This window comes from Panthera onca, chromosome B3 (genome assembly GCF_046562875.1).
Source record: "Panthera onca isolate mPanOnc1 chromosome B3, mPanOnc1 haplotype 2, whole genome shotgun sequence".
Taxonomy (NCBI): Eukaryota; Metazoa; Chordata; class Mammalia; order Carnivora; family Felidae; genus Panthera; species Panthera onca.
The window spans coordinates 84,773,599-84,793,363 of NC_138344.1; positions in this window are offsets into that span (position 1 = coordinate 84,773,599).

Genomic DNA, 19,765 nt, shown 5'->3' on the forward strand with positions numbered 1-19,765 from the left:
GAATGAATGGCGTTGAATTATGGGGTTTGCTTGGTCGACTGGGAGGGTCTTCTAACCTAAATGAATTTGCCCAGGCTGTAGTGAGTGAAGGAGATTGGGATTCATTCTTCTATTTTATCTACATTTTCAGCCTGTAGCTCTCTTGTTCTTGAGAAAAGCCCAGATTCCCATGTCCTGACCCTCTATAAACTCTTATGGTTGTTTTCCCAGGAAGTGATTCTATGGAGCCTCCCGCTTTGCATCTGTGGTTCTCAGTGCATCCCTTCATGTTTCTAGGGGGATGAGATAACTTATCTTGAAAAGGATACTTGAAAAGAAATATTTTTCCTGGTTTTACAAAATAGCTAGCTAAGGAATATTTTTTTTTTCACCGATGAAGAGAATCCAGTTAAAATGAAGCTAGGAATACAGATTTCAGAGCTCTTGAGACTCTCGTATATTTAATATCTATTCTGAGAAACAAGGATTCAGTCACAACCACTCTTTGAGGATCTATTTACTGTCAAAGTGTAATTGGATTTTGATATAGCAGTTCATTTTGGTGGGGGTGAAGATGGGAAGGTGATTACAAAGTAACAAACAAAATGTAAGTGATGGTACCTTTGATTTTTTTTTTTCTTTTCCTGCTCTTGGATCTTTATAAATACTGGGAATAAACCCCTTATCCCCCCCAGTGGTTTTAGGAAACAAGGCATACACTTCAACTACTTCTGCTGTGAATAATCCATTGAAGCCAAACAGTATTATGTAGATTCATCAGTGTTCACACAAAGGTCATATCCTTACATATCTCTTTGAATTTGTGGGACGCATATGGTGTACCACTTCTATAGAAGAAATATTTTCATTTTAGAATTCAACTTTTGTAACCTTTGGCAACATGTAGTATCAATGGCTCTTTGTTGTTAAAAAAAAAAGTAAAACTGTAAGCTATCCCCAAGGATATGCAGGGCGTTGCTATAGCAACAGAATCTGCCTCCCAGCACCACAAGAGAAGCTATGAATAAAAGATGGTGTTCTAAGGACAACAGAATAGAAGAGGTTGTTTCGATCCTTCTAATACCTGAAATTTGCTGTTATTTTGTTAAATGCAAAATAAAAATCTTGGGAAAAGGCCCAGTTCACTAAAAGGATGAATTTCTATATTGTACTTCAGCTGTCATGGGGAAAAAATACATGCTGAATAGAGTCAGCCCATGCTAGGAAGACCAAGGAAGGGCCAAAATATTTGATTTATGTTTTTTTGTTTGTTTAGTTTTTTTTTTTTTAACTTCAGATAAAAGAACTCAAAGACAAAGACATTACTTTGACATACAAAAAGCGGGACTATTTTAAATTCTGACCCCAAATAGTTTTCTGGTTCTATTTTTAAACATAAGCACATTTTACATAAAAGGGCAAAACAAAATGCTCTAATTTCAGCTCGCATTGTCTATTCTGAATCTAGTTATTTCATGTATATCACTTTGGTCACTGAGTTCCAGTTTAGTGGTTTCACTGTAACTGCCTATCTACCTACTAACCTAGCTATGTTTATGATATTATTTTAGGACCCAAATTGTAAGGCGATAGCTGAAGGTTTCTGATGACACAAAAATGAATGAACTTGGAATCTTTGTCTTTCTCTCTTTCTCTCTTTCTACACACACACACACACACACACACACACACACACACACATATTTTCACATCTATCTTTATATCATATTTAGTTTTTAAAAACCATATTTTTTGTTGTGTGAAGTTATTGATAAACTGTTATTCAGAGAAGATGTAAAGAACAAACCCCTCTGGAAGTGCTTATTTTCAATATATTAAGAGCTAAATGAAATTATTGCCAGAGATATGACTATCAGAGCAAAGGGATTGCTGTGGACTGAATTGTGCCCCCCTCCTCCCTGTTGATATATTGAAACCCTAAACCTGAATGTGATGTATTTGGAGACAGGGACTTTATGGAAATAATTAAGGTTAAATGAGGTCTTAGTAGTATGATCTTGATCTGAAAGGATTAGTGTACCTATAAGAAGAGAAGAAGAGACCAGAGCTTTCTCTCTCCCTGTGTGTGCACACACCAAGAAAAGGCCATGTGATCACATAGCAAGAAGGCAGCCATCTATAAGCCAGGAAGAGAAGCCTCACCAGAAACTAACCGTGCTGGTACCCTGATCTCAGACTTACTGCCTTCAGAACTGTGACAAAATGAATTACTGTTGTTTAAGCCACTCACTATATGGCATTTTGCTATGGCAGCCCAAACTAATATGGGGATTAAACATTTGGTATAATTACTTCCTTAATTTCCTTTCAGAGTAGAAATTTAGCCTCTGTTTGTAGGGGAACAGGCATGCACACAATTCTCAAAGTTTTTCTAGGATTGTCATCTTGGCAACTGTATACAACTGAGGATCTAAAGGTTACTAATACAGTTATTAAATGTATTTTTTAAAAAAAAACTATTTTGGCTATGATACCTAGAAAATAGGACTTTCTGTTTTATTTGGAATGATTTTCCCACTGAATTTATGGGTAAATACAATCAGAGAAGCTTAACCAAAAGGCAGCATTCTGTTTTTCAGCTCTGTCTTAATTTAGGTATGGGTAGACAACATTGGGGAAGAATGGACTAGTAGACTGTATATAAGTACTAATCCTAAAAGAATAAATTCTGGAAACCATTGTCAAAATCTCAAGAGATCTCCTTTTTTGTTAAGTGTTTTCTTCTTCTTGGATCTTCCTATAATTTAAAGGCTCCAGGGATTTTTTGATTAGCAAGTATATTCAGTAGAACTGATTATATGACTTGGTTGTTTCTCCTACATTTAAAACTAAGCAGCACAGGGTGCCTGGCTGGCTGAGTCAGTAGAGCACGCGACTCTTGATCTTGGGGTTGTGAGTTCCAGCCCCACATTAGGTGTAGAGATTATTTAAAAAAAAAAAACAATAAAAATGTGGTCCCTGGCTGGCTCAGTCAGTAGAGCATATGACTCTTTTTAAAAATATCTTTTTTTTTAATGTTTATTTTTGAGAGAGAGGAAGAGAGAGCGAGGAGGGGACGGGCAGAGAGAGAGGGAAACACAGAATCTGAAGCAGGCTCCAGGTTCCATCCTGTCAGCACAGAGCCCGATGCGGGGCTATGTTCTTATTTGTGTAAAACATAAAAAGAATATTTTCATATGCTTGTAAATACAAAGAAAAATGTCTGCAAGATCCCTAGGAAACTATTGATGGTAATACAAAGTCGTCACATACTTTTGTTGCTAGGTACACTTTCCCCCTCTTTTGATGACAATGTCCCTCTTTCTCAAGAGAATTGTCCCTCTTCTGTTTCAGTCATGAGTTTCTGGATGCTGTTGACTACAGTGCTCCTTTGACCTAAATTGAGCCAATCAGAGCATGTTCCTGGGATTGTTTTTCTACAGGAGAAAAAAAAATCCCTTTTCCCATTAGATGACAGTGATGCCAGGAAATGATCCCTCAGTCACGTGAAGCCCTGTCCTCCATGACCTGAGAAAACTAAGGGAATGACTATAACATGCATGTAGAAGCAGAGACAAGAAGTTCACACCCCAGGTCCATTCCCAGGGGCCCTTGGTGCCTCCCTGGTTTTCAGAGTGGTTGCTTTGATTCCTTGTCCTGCTCTAGTGGCCCCTTCAAATTCCTCTCTTGCATTGACCCTCCTTAAAACTACAGGTCTGTCACTTGCAATGGAAAGAATCTTGACTACTTGAATACCTCTGGATTGGAACTGTGTGCACAGGAAAAGAAGGATATGGAAAAGAAGGATATTGCTTGAAAAATATTTTTTTCACAATAAACATATACTACATTTATAATAAAAATACTAATAGGAATAAAAACGAGAAATTTATCGCGAAAAATGTGTCTAAGAAACATTGTACAATAGAGGCCATATCTACAGAAAATCAAAGGTAGTGGGGCTTTATTCATGTGTCTATTTCTTATATTGGGCTTTGCCAAAGTCTGAAAATAACCCTGAAGTGGTCCTGAGTGAAGGAACTAAGCTAATGTGGTGCTCTATATTTATACTAGAAGAGACTGTAGAATACTTAGAGGAGTGGACAGAGAACAAATCTCAGGCTAACAGCCTAGGGCATAGGGGTCTTTGACAATTCCAGGTGAACTTTTCTGCGAGAAGTGTGTGTATTCTGTTGAAGGCACAATGATATGCTTTGGATTGCAGATGAGGGGATGATAGGGGTGACATTATTTTATTAAAGAAGATATGCTGAATTGTGTTCTTACCCAAATGAAAGATCACTTCACTTGCAAATGGAAGTGTGTCACTGAGGTCCCTGCAGGTTGGGGCCAAGTTTTCTTTTAGAGGCAACTTCAGATCACCTAAGCCGTTGTAAGTATTTTACTGAGATCTTAGGTTGGCATAAGATGGAATCAGCACATCACAGGGGAAAGAGACTTGAACTCTACATTTTTCTGCTTTGACTCACCGACACCTATAACCTTAGCAATCTCCTAGGGCTGGGTTCCTTTTGTGCAGCTACAGATGCAGAGATCTAACTAGGTTTTTTTTGACTAATCTGTTTGGAAGTCCTTCAAGGTCAATATGTCAGAAATTGAACTCATTATATGTGTTTGAAATTATGTCTTTATTCCCTCTCTAGTTTTGGATACCTCTATTTATCCAAGCCAGTGATCTGGGAGTCATTCTAGATTTTTCCCTTTCCCTCACTCCCAGTATACAATTGATGCCTCTCTTAAATGTTTATGCATTTTGTCTTTCTCCTCTTCATCTTCAGAATCTCTGCTTTTGGTTCGGCCCTGATTATTTCTCATAGGATTAATTAATTAACTCAACAAGTTTTATTGAGCATCTATTATATGTCAAGCACTGTGTCAGGCTCTGAGGATTAAGTGGAGCAAAACTCACAGTTCCTGCCCTCACAAAGCTTCCAGCCTAGGAAGTTACTACAATACATCTCAATTGATGTCTTGCTTACAGAGCACAAGCTCAGTTCATCCTTCACTGTACTGCCTGAACACTCTCTAAAATGCCAGTCCAGAATGTAAATCTGACTTAATTAATTGCTTCTGGGATAAAATGAAACTCCTTAGCCTGGCACACAAATGATTCATGACCTGGCTCCTGCTTCTGTCTTCAATCTCATTTTTTTTTCATTATAATAGCAAAAAGAGTGACTAAAGAATGACCATTTCTCCAAAGCCATCACTGAACACGTCTCACTATTCATACAAGACTTCATAGTAGGGTAAAATCATGTGGTAGTCTATATTTGTAAAAAGGAAATGGAAAAAAAAATTTCTTTTCCTCTCCCTTTTAAGACTTTCTATTCAGTTCCTGGGCCTAGAAGATAATGGATTCAGATACCTGATTTGGAAGTTCCTTTGCCCTTTGTTAAATACTCTCTTAAAAATAAAAGAGCATTTGCAGATGAATTATTAGAACTAACAAGATATTTCATCAGAGTTATTGAATACAGGTTCAATATAAAAAAATTAGAAAATATAAAAAAGTAATGTCATTCACAATAGTGACAAAAACTTCAAGGTACTAAGAATATATTTGACAAAGGGTGTGTAAGACCTTAAAGAAGTTAATTATAAAACTTTGCTAAAGTAAATAAAATAGAATTAAATAAATGGAGATATGTAATAAGTTTATGGATAAGAAGAATGAATATCAATGTTATTTCTTTGCAAGTTAATCTGTAAAGTCAATTTATTCTAATAAAACTTGCAACAAATTGTTTTATCTTGAAACTTGGTAAGTTGAAAACAAAGTTCATATAGAATAATAAAATTCCCAGAAGAGCCAAAACCATTCAAAGAATTGGGGGAAGGATACCCTATTGGATAGCAAGTATAATGTGAAGTGAAGCAATTAAAACAGTATAATATTGGCACAAAGGTAGGCAATTAGACCACATATATATGTGGGACATTGATGTATAGCAGAGAGAGCAGCATAAATTGATAAGGAATGTACAGATCGTCTTATAAATGATACTGGGACAAAAGACTGTATGGGAAAAGAATTGGATATTTATTTTGCACTGCACACGAAATTAAATGCTAAAGGGGATAAAGACCTAAAAAGAAAACAAAAACTTTAAAAATTGGGGATACCTTTAATCCCCAGGTTAAGGAAGAATTTCTTACATTGAAAGCACAAGTCAAATAGAAGAATAAATATATTAACTAATTGAAAATTTGTAGGCAAAAGGCATCATAAAAATTAACCATTAAAATTTTTTTTCTAATATTTGTTTATTTTTGAGTGAGAGAGAGAGAGATACAGAACACGAGCAGGGAAGGAGCAGAGAGGGAGACACAGAATCCAAAGCAGGCTCCAGGCTCTGAGCTGTCAGCACAGAGCCTGATGTAGGGCTCAAATTCATGAACCATGAGATCATGACCTGAGCCAAAGTCAGACTCTCAACCAACTAAGCCACCCAGGCGCCCCCCAAAATTAACCATGTTGAGTAGATATTTGGTACATATCATCCCACACTAAACTCCCTGTTACTAAAAAACGTGCCTGAATTTCTTTCTCTTCTGTCTGGATGAAAAGCATCATTGTGTACCCATTAGCTCAACTAATTATTGTTATTAAAATAATAATTTCATTGTTTTATATGAAAGAAATTAAGGAGCAAGTCAACACAATAAATAAAAACAACTCCATAAAAAAGCAAATGCTACAAAAGGCAAAGTCATAGAAGAAGAAACCCCAATAATTAATATATGAAAGATATTCAACTTCACCTGTGATAAGGTAAATCTGAATTAAAACAATAAGGCACTACTTCATGCCCACCAGATGGGCATTGGCTAGAATGAGATGAAAGAGGAGCTGTCACGGTGGAAACGATTTGGTGAGGCCTGATGAAGTGGAAGATGTACAGCCTTTAGTGATTCCACTTTTATTTAGCACCCTAGAGACACTGTCACACATTTGTAAATATTTTTACTGTTGACTTGTTATAATAGCAAAAATTTCTAACACCTGAAACTTCCTTGAGACCTGGCCAAGTGTGTGTCTCAGTCCGTTCAGCTACTCTCACAAACTACCACAAACTGGGTAGCTTATAAACAACAGACATTTTTCTCACAGTGCTGGAGGCTGGAAGGTCAAGATCAAGGTGTCAGCATGGCCCCCCCTAGTGGAGGTCCTTTTCCTGGTTCATAGCCAGCACCATCCCACTGTGTTCCCGCATGGTGGGTGGGGCCAGGGATCTGTCTGGAAACTCTGATCTAGGCACTAATTTCATTCATGAGAGCTCCACCCTCGTGACCTAAGTCCCTGTGGAAGGCCCCACCTTCTGATACCATCTCCTTGGGCATTAAGGTTTCAAAATATGAATTTTGAAGGGGTATAAACATTTAGACCCTAACAATACATTATTATGTATTCCCACATTTAATGTAATTACTGACGTATTTGGGTTATATATACACTGTTTTCTCCTTTATTTTGTATTTATCCCATGTTCTCCATTTTCCTTTTTTTCCTCTTTTTGACTTTTATGAATTAAATATTTTTAATTAATTAATTTCTCCCCTCTTTTAGCTGAATAGTTTTGCTCCCTCAAGCAATTCTTTTAATGGCTGCCCTTGATGTTAACAACATGTATCCTTGCTTGACTAAATAGATCTTCTATAAGTTAGTATTTTTACCACTTCCCAAGCAGTACAAGGTCTGTAGACACTTTATCTAATTTTACTCCTGCTTGCTTTTGTGCTATTTGTTGTCATTGATCTCACTTTTACATATAATTTAAACCTACCTTATCATTATTGTTTTATAAAGTTAATAATCATTTCAATTTGACCACATACTTACCTTTTCTTGCTCTCCATTGTGTCCTGCCTTCCTATACTTATATCTGAAATCACGGTACGGTACTTTTGTCTGAAGGACTTACTTAAATATTTATTTTAGTGTGGGTCTTTTGGCAATAAGTTCTTAGAGTTTTTATTTGTCTGGACATATCTTTATTTTTCCTTCATATTTGAAGGATATTTTTCTAGGTATGTAATGGCAAATTAGAAGTTATTTTCTTTCTGCAATTCAGTGATATCATTGCATTTTCTTTGGTTTCTTTTTTTTCTATTGGTGAGTCAACTAACTTACTGTTTCTTCTTTAACAGTAAGGTGTCTTTCTTCTCTGGCCCCTTCTAAGATGTTCTCTTTGACTTCAGCTTTAGGCAGTTTTGCATGGCACATTTAAGTGCATTAAGTTTTCTTGATATTTATCCTGCCTGTGTTTAAGAGTTTCTTTAATCTAGGGCTTGAGATGGCTTTTGTTAGTTTCTGAAAATTCTCATGTGTCAGTATCATTCTTTCTTGCTTCTTCTCTGAAACTTCAGTTATACAGGTATTAGCCATTTACCATGTTCCACATATCTCTTAAGCTTTTTGCATTTTTAATTTTTTTCTCCATGTTCTAGTCTTGATATTTTTTATTGATCTGTTTTTGTTTCCTAATTTCTTCTTCTGTGTCTGATATGCCTTTAATTCTGTTTATTGAGTTTTTTATTTTCAGCTATTGTATTTTATAGATTTTATTTGCCTGATGGAAGTCTCCATCTTGTATATCTTACTGGAAATATTATTCAAAATTATTTTAAAGTCTATTTTTGATAGTTTCAATATCTGGATTACCTTTTGGTTTATTGTTTATTTCCTGTTTTTTCTTCTTCTTGGGTTTTGATAATTTTCTTTCCTGGCATGCTTAGTGATTTTTAAAAAAACTGAATCTACATTGTATAAGACAAATTGAAAAGGCTCTGATGTTATCGTAGTCCAGATAGGAGTTAATTAGTTTGTTTGTTTTAGTGGTACATAAAATGAAGGAAAGTCATCTTGATTCATTTAGGGAGAAAGATGTTTCAAGGATGGATTTAAGTTTTTGTGGGAGCTGGTGTATATCTGGTTTGCTTTACTGCTAAGGCATAGCATTTGAAGGTTCTGAACTGAAAGCCTGGAGTATTTATCAGATCATCTCTTCCTCACTGGGCCTTGAACTTCAATTTTTATCTCTCCAGCACCAAAAGACAGTTGACAGCTTGGCTTAGATTTAACCTCTTAGCTATTGCTTTCTGCTTGGCTCCCTGGCTTCTCATCTTTTGTGGTTTAGGAATTAGCAAATTTCTCAAAGGGAAAAGTGGCCAATGATTTCTAGCTAATTTCTCTGTGATTCCCTTTTCTTGTGGATCCTGCTCCTTCTAATTCTTGACTATCCTAAGTTATAATTTTTATCTCTCTGTCCCTCCGTGTAAGATTGACAAAACCTCTGAGTCACTGTTTTCCACTTTGCTTCTTAGTCCTGAGCCTTTAAGATTTGGTAAATGCCTTGAAAAAAAAGGTGATAGGAAGTGTCATGGTCATTCCAATGCATTTACCTTCTCTCAACGATTAGCCCTCAAATTTTGAAAGATTTGGTTGCTCTCCAATGCCTTAGAAAATGGCTTTGTTTTTGTAACTTATTGAGATTTTTTGCTATTCCTGGCATGAGGGTTGGTCTTATAGGTTAGTCTGCTAGCTACGCCAACAGAAGTACTTAATCTCCTTTTTATTTTTTATTCTTCTTTTCTATTGCTGGTGAGTTATATCTATTTTAAGACAACATTCTCATTCATTACAATAACCAACCTCTAATTGGTCCATTACTATTAATTTATACACTAGCAGAGTAAAATATCTCAAAATGAGTAATAATGTTGGAATTTAGCTTGGTCAGAGAACCATGCCAGATTCCTGTGGTTAGAGATTTAAGTCACACTAGAATCATTTGTATTACCCCCTTCCTGTGAGAAAAGGTAAAACTATCTATGGGAAACATATTCATAATTTCATAACTCATTAAAACTCAGAAATGAGGAAGACTAACTTGAAAAACTTTCCTTCACTGATTTCATTAGGTTTTTTGATCTGAGAATTACTTTTAAAAATGCCCTTTCGTTGTTCTACTGGCTAATAGTATTTTTGGTTTTTTAAGTTTTTTAAATTTTTTTAAAAGTTTTTAAAAATTTTTTAAGTTTATTTATTTTGAGAGAGAGGAGGGAGAGAGAGAGAGAGAGAGAGAGAGAGAGAGAGAGAGGATCCCAAGCAGGTTCTGCACTGTCAGTGCAGAGCCCCACACAGGGCTTGAACCCACAAACCGTGGGATCAGGACCTGAGCTGAAATTGAGTCAGATGCTTAACTGACTGAGCCACCCAGGCACCACTGGCTAATAGTATTTTTCTGTGGCCTGAATTTACTAAATCAAGAAAATTTATTTGGGAGTAAGACTTTAGTTATACTGAATACTCTCTCTATATTAAATCTGTAATGTCGCCAGTGTGAATTTTATAAAAATTCAGAGGCAGTATGAGTTAGTGGGAAGGAACATGGACTAGGAGTTCAGATTCCAGTTTCTAGTCTTGTTCTGCCATTGATTGTGTGATCTGGATCATACAGATTGCTCTGAGCCTCTGTTTTCTTATCTATAAAATAAAGTGGTCAAATTTGTCAGTGGTTATGGTAGATTTCATTTTTCAAAAATGGCTATACCAATCAGTACATCCCGTCTCACATGTTCTTACAATGCTACTGACACTACTTGCTGAGAGTGGAGCCTGTGTTGTCCTTCCCCCCACCTTCAGCCTTAATCTGGGCAGGAATTTATAACTACTCCAACCAACAGGGTATGGTAGAAGTGATGTTATGTTACTTTTGAGGCTAGACCATTAAAAAAACACAGTTTCCACTTGGCTCTTTCTCTCTTGGGACATTTGCTCTGAGAACTCAACAACTCTGTTGTGAGGAAGACCAACTTAGTCCTTGCAGAGAGACAAGATGGAGAGAGATTCATATGGATAGAAACTATTTTTCCCATTTCAGTTACATCCTGTATTATCTTGCCTTCAAAGTAACTGGTATCTCGAATTCCTGGGTCCTTCTGTAGAATTGGCTTATTTCTTATTGGCTTTCCTTACTGTAAGTATTTAGTTTCTAACTTTCTCTGGTCTGCTGGGTTAATACATCCTCTGCTTTCCAGATTCCAAAATTTTGTCCTTAGCTCTCATTTGCTGTTGTCTACTCTCCTTTATTCTTTAGCCTTGGAGCTTCATGTCTATTTGTTTCTTTTATTTTGTTTCATAGGATTGAGAATGAGAGATAAATTCTTGTATTCTGTGCTCCATGTATAACTGGAAGTGTCCTCTTTCCCTTTCTAGATTTTATATTACAACTCTGTTTTCTTCTTTGTCTTTGCATAATCTTTGAGAGTTCTGATTATAACAACTACTAAAACTTCCTGGAGGGTCAGGTATTTGCTATGATGTTTCTAGTGAAAAACACAATGTTGGATGCTTTGTGTTTAGTAGCCCATGGAGACAAGAGTGGGAATTAAAAGATAATCCCCCACACATATATGATCAGTTGATTTCTTTTTATTTCAAAAATGACCAATAGACTTTTAAGAGTAGTTTTATGCTTACAAAAACCTGAATGGAAAGATCAATAGATTTTTTTACAGAAGCGCAAAGCTGATTCAGTGGAGAAAGGATATCCTTTCAACAAATGGCACTGGAACAAGTGGATACTTGTATACAAAAAAATAAACTTCCATCCGTACCTCACACCATATACAAATATGAATTCAAAATGGATCACAGACCTAAATATAAAATCTAACCCATAAAATATAAAGAAAAAAACAAGTGAAAGCCTTTATGACCTTGGATTAGACAAAGATATCCTAGATTTCTATAAAGGATTGACCATTCTGAGTGTTGGGGAGGATATGGAGCAACTGGAACTCTCATACACTGCTGGTGGGAAGGCAAAATGATACAAACACTTTGGAAAACACCTATCCTATAATGCAGTCATTGTACTCTAAGGTATTTACTCGAGGAAAAATGAAAGGATATATCCATACATTGGACACAAATGTTCATGGCAGTTTATTTGTAACACCCATAAACATTGACAGACGATCCAAATGTCCATCAACAAGCGAATGGATGAACTATTGTGTATCCAAGAATGGAATATCACTTAGCAATAAACAAAAATTCTTGCTACATGAACAATATGAATAAACCTGGAAATAAGTATGCTGAGTTAAAGAAGCCAGATTACAAAGAGTACATATTATTTTATTCCATTTATATAAACTTCTAGAGGGTGTAAATTAATCTGTAGTGATAGAAAGCTGATTAGTGGTTGCCTGGGTATAGGGTGGGGCAAGAGTAGGAAGGAGAGATTGTAATGGGCAGTAGGAAACAAAAGACATCCCCCCCAAATGGATGATGGTGGTATTCACTATATTGACTGTAGGTGATGGATTCATCTGTGTATACTTATGTGTATATTATGTACCAAATTGTATACTTTAGATATGTGCGGTTTTTTAAATGTCAATTATACCTCAATAAAACTGTCAAAAAAGGGCAACCTAGACATTTATGTCTTGAATGTCTTTTAGTGATTTTTAAGGAAAAAAAAACTCTAAAGTTAAATGAGAAATTCTGTCTCTGAAGAGTTAAAAGTCGTCGTTAGAAAATGCTCCATTAACCTGAAGTGTTTCTTGCCTCTTCTCATTTGGAAATATAAAATGATGACTAAAAACTACTCAATATGCATGCCAAATTGAAGTTGATTAACCTCTGACCTTTACACATCATTTAATGAGGCAGCATGCACACTGGCACAAAGAAGGCTCTGTCAAAATGCTGAGTTTGAGATGATTCCTTTTCTGGAGCTCTTTGTTTTGCTCCCAGCCCACCTAATTTGACTCTTGTCATGCTCATACAAGGCTGGGGGCTTTATGTGAATCCCAATCAGTCACAGTTGTTGGCAGAAACAGCCTGGTGGAGAATGATAGTGTCGTGGTTTTTCATGTATAAAAAGATGTATGTGATCAACAGAAAATAAAATTTCCTTTTGTCTCTGGTGAGTCCAATTTAGCAATTATTATGGCATTTGAAGAAAATGTCAGTGCAGTCATTTTGTTTAGATTATTTTGTATCTTGATGAGCTAAGGAAGGAGAGTGAATGCGGAGATAGGTGGTGTGTGCCAGAGCACTGCCTGAATTTTCTGTGCTGTACACAAAGACTGAAAACAAATTGCCCACAGATTGAAATAATTTCCATGGGGTCACAAATGTCAACAACATCTTTCAGAATTGGTTTTCTTTTTAAAACTGAGAATTTCTTTCCTGATGTTGTCCAGCTATGAAAACGAGTCTTGCATTAAACATGTTTAGAGTCTTCAGAGGATAACTGAGCTCTTGGCAATGTGTCATCCTCTTATATTATTTATTTCTATTGTTATTGTCATCGTGATCATCCCTATCATCATTAAACCTCTATTGATTGTCAAGGTGCAGGGACAAACAAAACCCCCACAGAACTCGTGCGTTTAAAACAATGTGAAAATTCAAGACTCCCTTCATATAGTCTCAGTTAATCATGTGACAGGTCTGGAGATGATGACATATCTATAATTCTCACATAAGCAATGAAAACTTTAAAAAATAGCTTTTAAAAGCAATACAGTACCACAGTTTGTGGATGATGACTATTATAGAATCTTCCTATCTCTATTACATAAAGTTACCTCAGGAACTATTAAGGCTCTTCAAAGGGAAGCAATAATTTGGGCCTTAGTTTCACAGAAACTACTTGTTATCTGGAACAGGCCATGATGTAAGATGATTTTCTTATTCATTCATACAACTGAGGTAAAAAACATAAACTCTTAGAGGGAAAGGACCATTCTGTCATCTATCTGACTTCTTTAGCAGGCATGCATTCATTCAATAACACTTACTGAGTGGCTAGATATAGGAACACATACAGATAATAAGCAAATACTTTGGTAAGAATATGATAGCACAGAGGTAGGATCTAGGCATTATGAGAGGCACAGAGGAGGCTCCAAACTTCATGTTGGCGGTGATACTGGTGTTCAGAAAAGGCTTTCTGGAGGAAATGTCTTAGCTAAGATCTGAAAGGTGAATAGTAATTAACAAGACAGAGGAACTACGGAGGTAGATGATGGTGGGGACAGAGGCCAGCACACATGGAAGCTCAGAGGGGAGAGAGAACTTTGTACTTTTGTAAAACCAAATGTAGTTCAGTCTGGCTGGAGAACAGAGTGAATGGAAGAGTGGTAAGGCATATGTCTGGGGAGGTAAACAACGGCCAGAGTAAGATCTAGCATACAAGATCAATGGAGAGTCACTAAAGCAATTTAAGTGGGGATTCACCTGCTTAATTTCACTTTATAAAGGATTTAATATCGTCCAATGAGAAGAAAAATTAGATTTGAAAGCAGAGTATTACAAAATATTATAATGAAAATTTGTTAAATATATGAATGTCAATAAGCATATTGCCATTTATTTGTCTCTTTCTCTATATTTGGGGTAGTTTTCATTTTATTTTATTGTAATATGTCTTTTGAAATAGACTGATATTCATGTTTGAATATATCATTTAGAATTTATTTTTTTAAAAATTTTTAGAGAGAGAGAGCTTGAGCAGGGGATAGGGGCAGATTGAGAGAGAGAGAGAGAGAGAGGGAGAGAAAGAGAGAGAGAAACTTAAGCAGGCTCCATGCTCAGCATGGAGCCCAATGTAGGGCTCAATCCCACAACACTGAGATGATGGCCTGAGCCAAAATCAAGAGTCAGACACTCAACTGACTGAGTCACCCAGGCGCCCCTATCATTTAGAATTTAAAATCACAGCTGGTAGGCTCCTTCCCCTGGAGGTAGGGAAACTAAGAAAAAAAATCTCTATGAACCAAATTCATAGTGTTTTCACAAACACAAGTTCCATGAAAACCAACTAAAATGGGCATAAAAGGACAGCAGAATCATACAATACTTACTTATCCTATGAGTTGGGTTTGTATTTACACCTTACTTAGAAAAACTCAATGCATCTAAGAAATGGAAATTAGAGCTAGAAGCATTTGTATTTTGAGACCAAGTTTTTCTACATAGCTATGCAGTAACCATTGTATGAAATAGTTAATTAATGGACCCAGCAAACATTTATGAGTGCAAACCTTGTGTAAAGTACAGTGTCAGAAGTTTGAGCAAACCAGGCAGCTAAGTTTTGTACTGACCATAAGAACATTTCAGCATCCCTGCATCCCACTTACTAGTTGGTCAACGTGTCTCTTCCTCATAGACTGACTATATGCTCCAAGGAGAGACACGTTGACTAACTAGTAAGTGGGATGCAAGGGTGGTAAAATGTTCTAATAGTCAGTGCAAATCTTCCCAGTGCCTGGGGCAGTAGTGCTGAAGTGCAAGACAGAAGAGGCTTATTTGGACACCTGTCTTTAGCCTCTGAAGAATCCCTGTGGTGGGGCGGGGGGGGGGGGGGGGGGAGAATCTCTGTGAATCCTATATGTTTTTATGTTCGTTGAGCTTCTAGTCCTTATTCTCTCATTAGCACTTTATCCTTTTTTGATCTGGCTTCTTGTATCATTCCCAGATTTTGAATATTTTTTCACCTGCAAGCTAGGGGTTTTGCTGTAAGAACCTCTCCATTGGAGTCATAAGAAGGCTGACTCAAAAGTCAGTTGGTCACTATAGGATTAAGGAAGAGGTTGGAAATTAGAGTTTAAATGGACCTTTTGTAAAGAAACCATGAAGCTTAGATATGGCCCGTGTATGGTGTGATTCCTTAATCCTGGTGGTGGTCAAGCACCAGACTATGGTGGTACAGTTTTGTTGCCTAGATAAAAATGCCTTTCATTTATTATTTTTGCTGTATAAAACCCTGGTGGGTTGAAGTCTATATCCTTGTTCAACTGATGACTAAACTTGGATCCATGGAGAATAAATGGAATGACATGCTTATGGTCCTTATGTTTTCCTTAAATCATGTCTTCTTTGTCCATGCTAAGTCAGGGGATTGTTTTAACCGTAGATTAGGCTTTTAAATTAAATATATGGGTATGAAGCTAGGCATATACTGGACTTACGACACTAAGCCATGGGTAGACCTACATCATAAAAGCAGTTTATGTATCTTTAATAGAAATAGAATAGTCTTAGGTGGTGAAATGTCATAGAGGTGGCTTTTGTTTTAATTTCTTTGAGTTTAATGGGTAATGAGAATTGTTTGAAGGTACATATAAATGTGGGAATGCAAAGATGTGGCACTACAGTGTTTTTCATGAATGTTTTCATTATGTTTTCTTTTCATTATGGGAAACAAAACAGTCTTCTATCCTAACCTCCCTCTAGCACATTGCCAAGAAGCTTGTGCCCTTAGCTTCTGGGGCTCTGTGATTTAAAAAGTCATAGCCATCAGGGGCGCCTGGGTGGCTCAGTCAGTGTCTGACTTCGGCTCATGTCATGATCTCTTGGTTGGTGAGTTTGAGCCCCAGGTTGGGCTCTGTGCTGACAGCTGGATCCTGGAGGCTGCTTTGAATTCTGTCTCCCCCTCTCTCCACCCCTCTCATGCTCTGCCTCTTAATGATAAATAAACATTAAAAAATTTTTTAAAAAAGTCATAGCCAGCCAAATGGTATGTGTATTTGATATATTCTAAAGAAAAAAATACATATATTTCATTATGTATTCATGCAGCTTCTGTAAGCTGCATATGGCCTTGGCCCCCAGTGCCTTGTCCAGGGGTCAGAAAACATGGCTGCTGTACCAGGGTTTGGACTAATTGAGACTTTAGACTCTCTAGGCTTAGATCCGTACCTCTCCGATGCCTGGTACACAGGCATAAGAATATTTGTGGTCTAGATTAAGGAATTAGTCTGTAAAACAAAATTATTCTGAACGAGTCTTTTTCATAGAGAGAAAGCTAAGTCTATTTCATATGACTATGGACTCTAACAATTCAAATCCATTTGCTCACTCTTGTTGGTGCGTGACTCATGGAAATGGATTTTTTTTTCCTTTAAGGCTGCACTGTGGGTATTCATAGTGAAGACAGTCTTAAATGCTTCTAAAACTTAATTAGTGGAACATTACAGACACACGGGAAATCCCCTGGCGGTAGGGTTCTCTATTATGCTGCCGTGCCTGATATGTTTCAAGCATGGTTTCTCCACTTTAGAGAGAAACTGATGTACAAGGTGGCTCTGGGAATTAGTAGAAGCCTCTTAACATTTACCTAGAGATATAGGCACAGTATCACGAATGGATCCCTTTTGATTTACAAATATTGTCACTTTTGTTTCCTCTTTTGCAAAACCCCAAAAAAGTGATTTAGCAGACAGAGCGTAGGGGTCCACAAGGCATAAGGATAAATCCTCCCCATCTGACAGTATCACAGTTACGGAGTATTTAATAATCCTAGGTGACTTGTATATGCTAAAGCTCTTGTCTAATCTCAGAAACTATGATTTCAGAAATAGCAGCAGTTGTTTATTTTTTTACATTATCAGGCAGTAGAGCGGTGGAAAATGATTCTGTATTTCTGACTTTGTTGTTGAAAATAGCAAAGTTTAAGTCCTGGACCTACCATTTACTGGCTACGAGATCCTGGACAATTGTTTTTTCTTTGACCTCTCTAAAATTTTGTTCTTCATCTTTAACGTGGGGATAACAAGAGTACCCATCTGAGAGGGCGGGTGTGAGGACCCAATGGGACAGCATAGGCAAAGCACATAGAGGAGATCCTGGCACATAGGCCATCCTAACAAATGTGATTACGCTTCTCTCAGTCTTTTATGTGCCTAACTGGGCCCTGAGCAAAGAGGACTTTCTTTGTGAATTTGCTTGTGATGTTCTTTTCAGTTAGGAATTTGTCTATCTGAAGATAAATGCCATGGAAGACATTAACTCATTTTCTCAGAGTAAGAGGGACCTTAGGAGCATCAGGATGGAATGGAGAATGCCTTGCCAAGGGCTCAGAAAACATGGCCACTTGTCCAGGGTTTGGACTAATAGGCTTTAGACTCTCTAGGCTTAATTCCTTACCTCTCCAGTGCCTGGCAAACAGGGACATAGAAATATTTGTCATCTAGATTAAGGAATTAGTCTGTAAAACATCTTTCACATCTGTGAAATCCTCTTTCAGGACTCACATTCCTATTGAAGAAAGTTCCTCAATGACTGGACATTTGCTCCAATGCTGCCACGTGGAGCTTTCTGTGGGGCATTTTTGACTGATGTGAACGGCATAGACACCAGCTTTGGGTGGTGGTGTGCTTATCAGAATGGCAGGGGTTTAAGAAAATAGCTGCCAAGGGATAAAGAGATGGTTTTGTCAGAAGATGCTAAAAAAGAATTGCCAAAGCATTGGCCTGTTATATTTTCTTGTTATTCTCTTTAGCTAGAACTAGGTCCTATAAGCTCTACCTTACATATTTATTTGAATCTTTTGGTAATTCTTTTCTTTTTCTCTCAGTTCTTCCCTTGATATTGTAACCCAGTTTCACGAAGGATTTTCAATGAGGGCAAGTGCGGAGGAGGGGGGACAGTAAAATGACTTAACCTCATCATGAACTCTTAGGCATGGGTCTGAGCCCTGGATGTTTTCAAGAATGATCAGACTACTTTCTTTCTACTCTTTTGGGGTTGGGCATAAAACCAGTTCATGAGAAGTTGCACTTGCCCTTGTGTCCAGGTGTATTTGAGAGGTGTTTCTTCCACATCCATCATACCAGGGTGTGTGAGGTTTCCAGGGCCACCCATAGAAACTGAACTCTCTGCGCTTTTGGTCTGGGGTGAGGATCAGCAAAAATTATTTGCTCAATGAAGTAGGGCTGGAGAGAGGAAAAAAAGAATCCAGAATGCTGAGAAATGAACTGTAGGCTAGGTCTGGTGAGGTCAGCCTCTTAAGAAAATAAAGTTATAGAGATATAATATATATCATATATGTATATGACTTTTAAAGAAATACTATGTGTCACCTACTATAAAAGCCCTTTAAACAAATCACCTCACTTTATCTTCAAAATATCCCATGAGGTGAGTGCTGTATTTTCTCATCTTACAGGTAAAGAAACTGAGAGATTAACTAACTTGCTTAAGGTCACACAGCAAGTATTAAAACTGGGATTTATACCCAGAAAGTCTTGCTCCAGAGCCTGTGCTTTAATACAGATAAAACTAACATGTATGTCATACTCTGGTTGTCCTCAACTCAGGCAACATAGGACTAAGCTTTGCAGGGGTCTGGCATCTTGAATGATACCCCTGTTATACAGGAACGTATGGACTTCCACTAGAGTCAAAATAGACCCAGCAAGGCACTCTTACAGCTATTTCTGAATCTAGAGTGTCCTACATTGTCATCCTACACTTCTGTTAGGAATATACTTGCCTTTGTAGGGTTATCCTACAGTGATTCAAGCCAGAATCCTCAAGAATCTACTTCTCAACCAACTATTTTGAGCTCCAGTTGAAATGTAACATCACCATCCTATGCTGTTTAGTGCAGATGGAATGTCCACCTACATCCCAAGAACTGTCTTGGTTTTGAAGAGAACTCCATACCCAAATATATCTGGTCTTTCTTCTCAGTCCCCTTAGAAAAATATCATAATCAATAAAAATAATGCATATGTCCTCACTCTTGTTTGCACCCAGGTACAGCCATATGACTAGTGTTTGCCAGTGGAATACAGAGGCACCTGTGACCCAGCTTTCATCAAACAAACATGAACAATGCCTTATACTCTTATTCAGAGTATGGTCCACAGGCTGGCAGCCTGACATCATATGGGAGCTTGTTAGAAATGCAGAATCTCAGGCACTACCCTAGATGCCTAGACAGAATCTGCATTT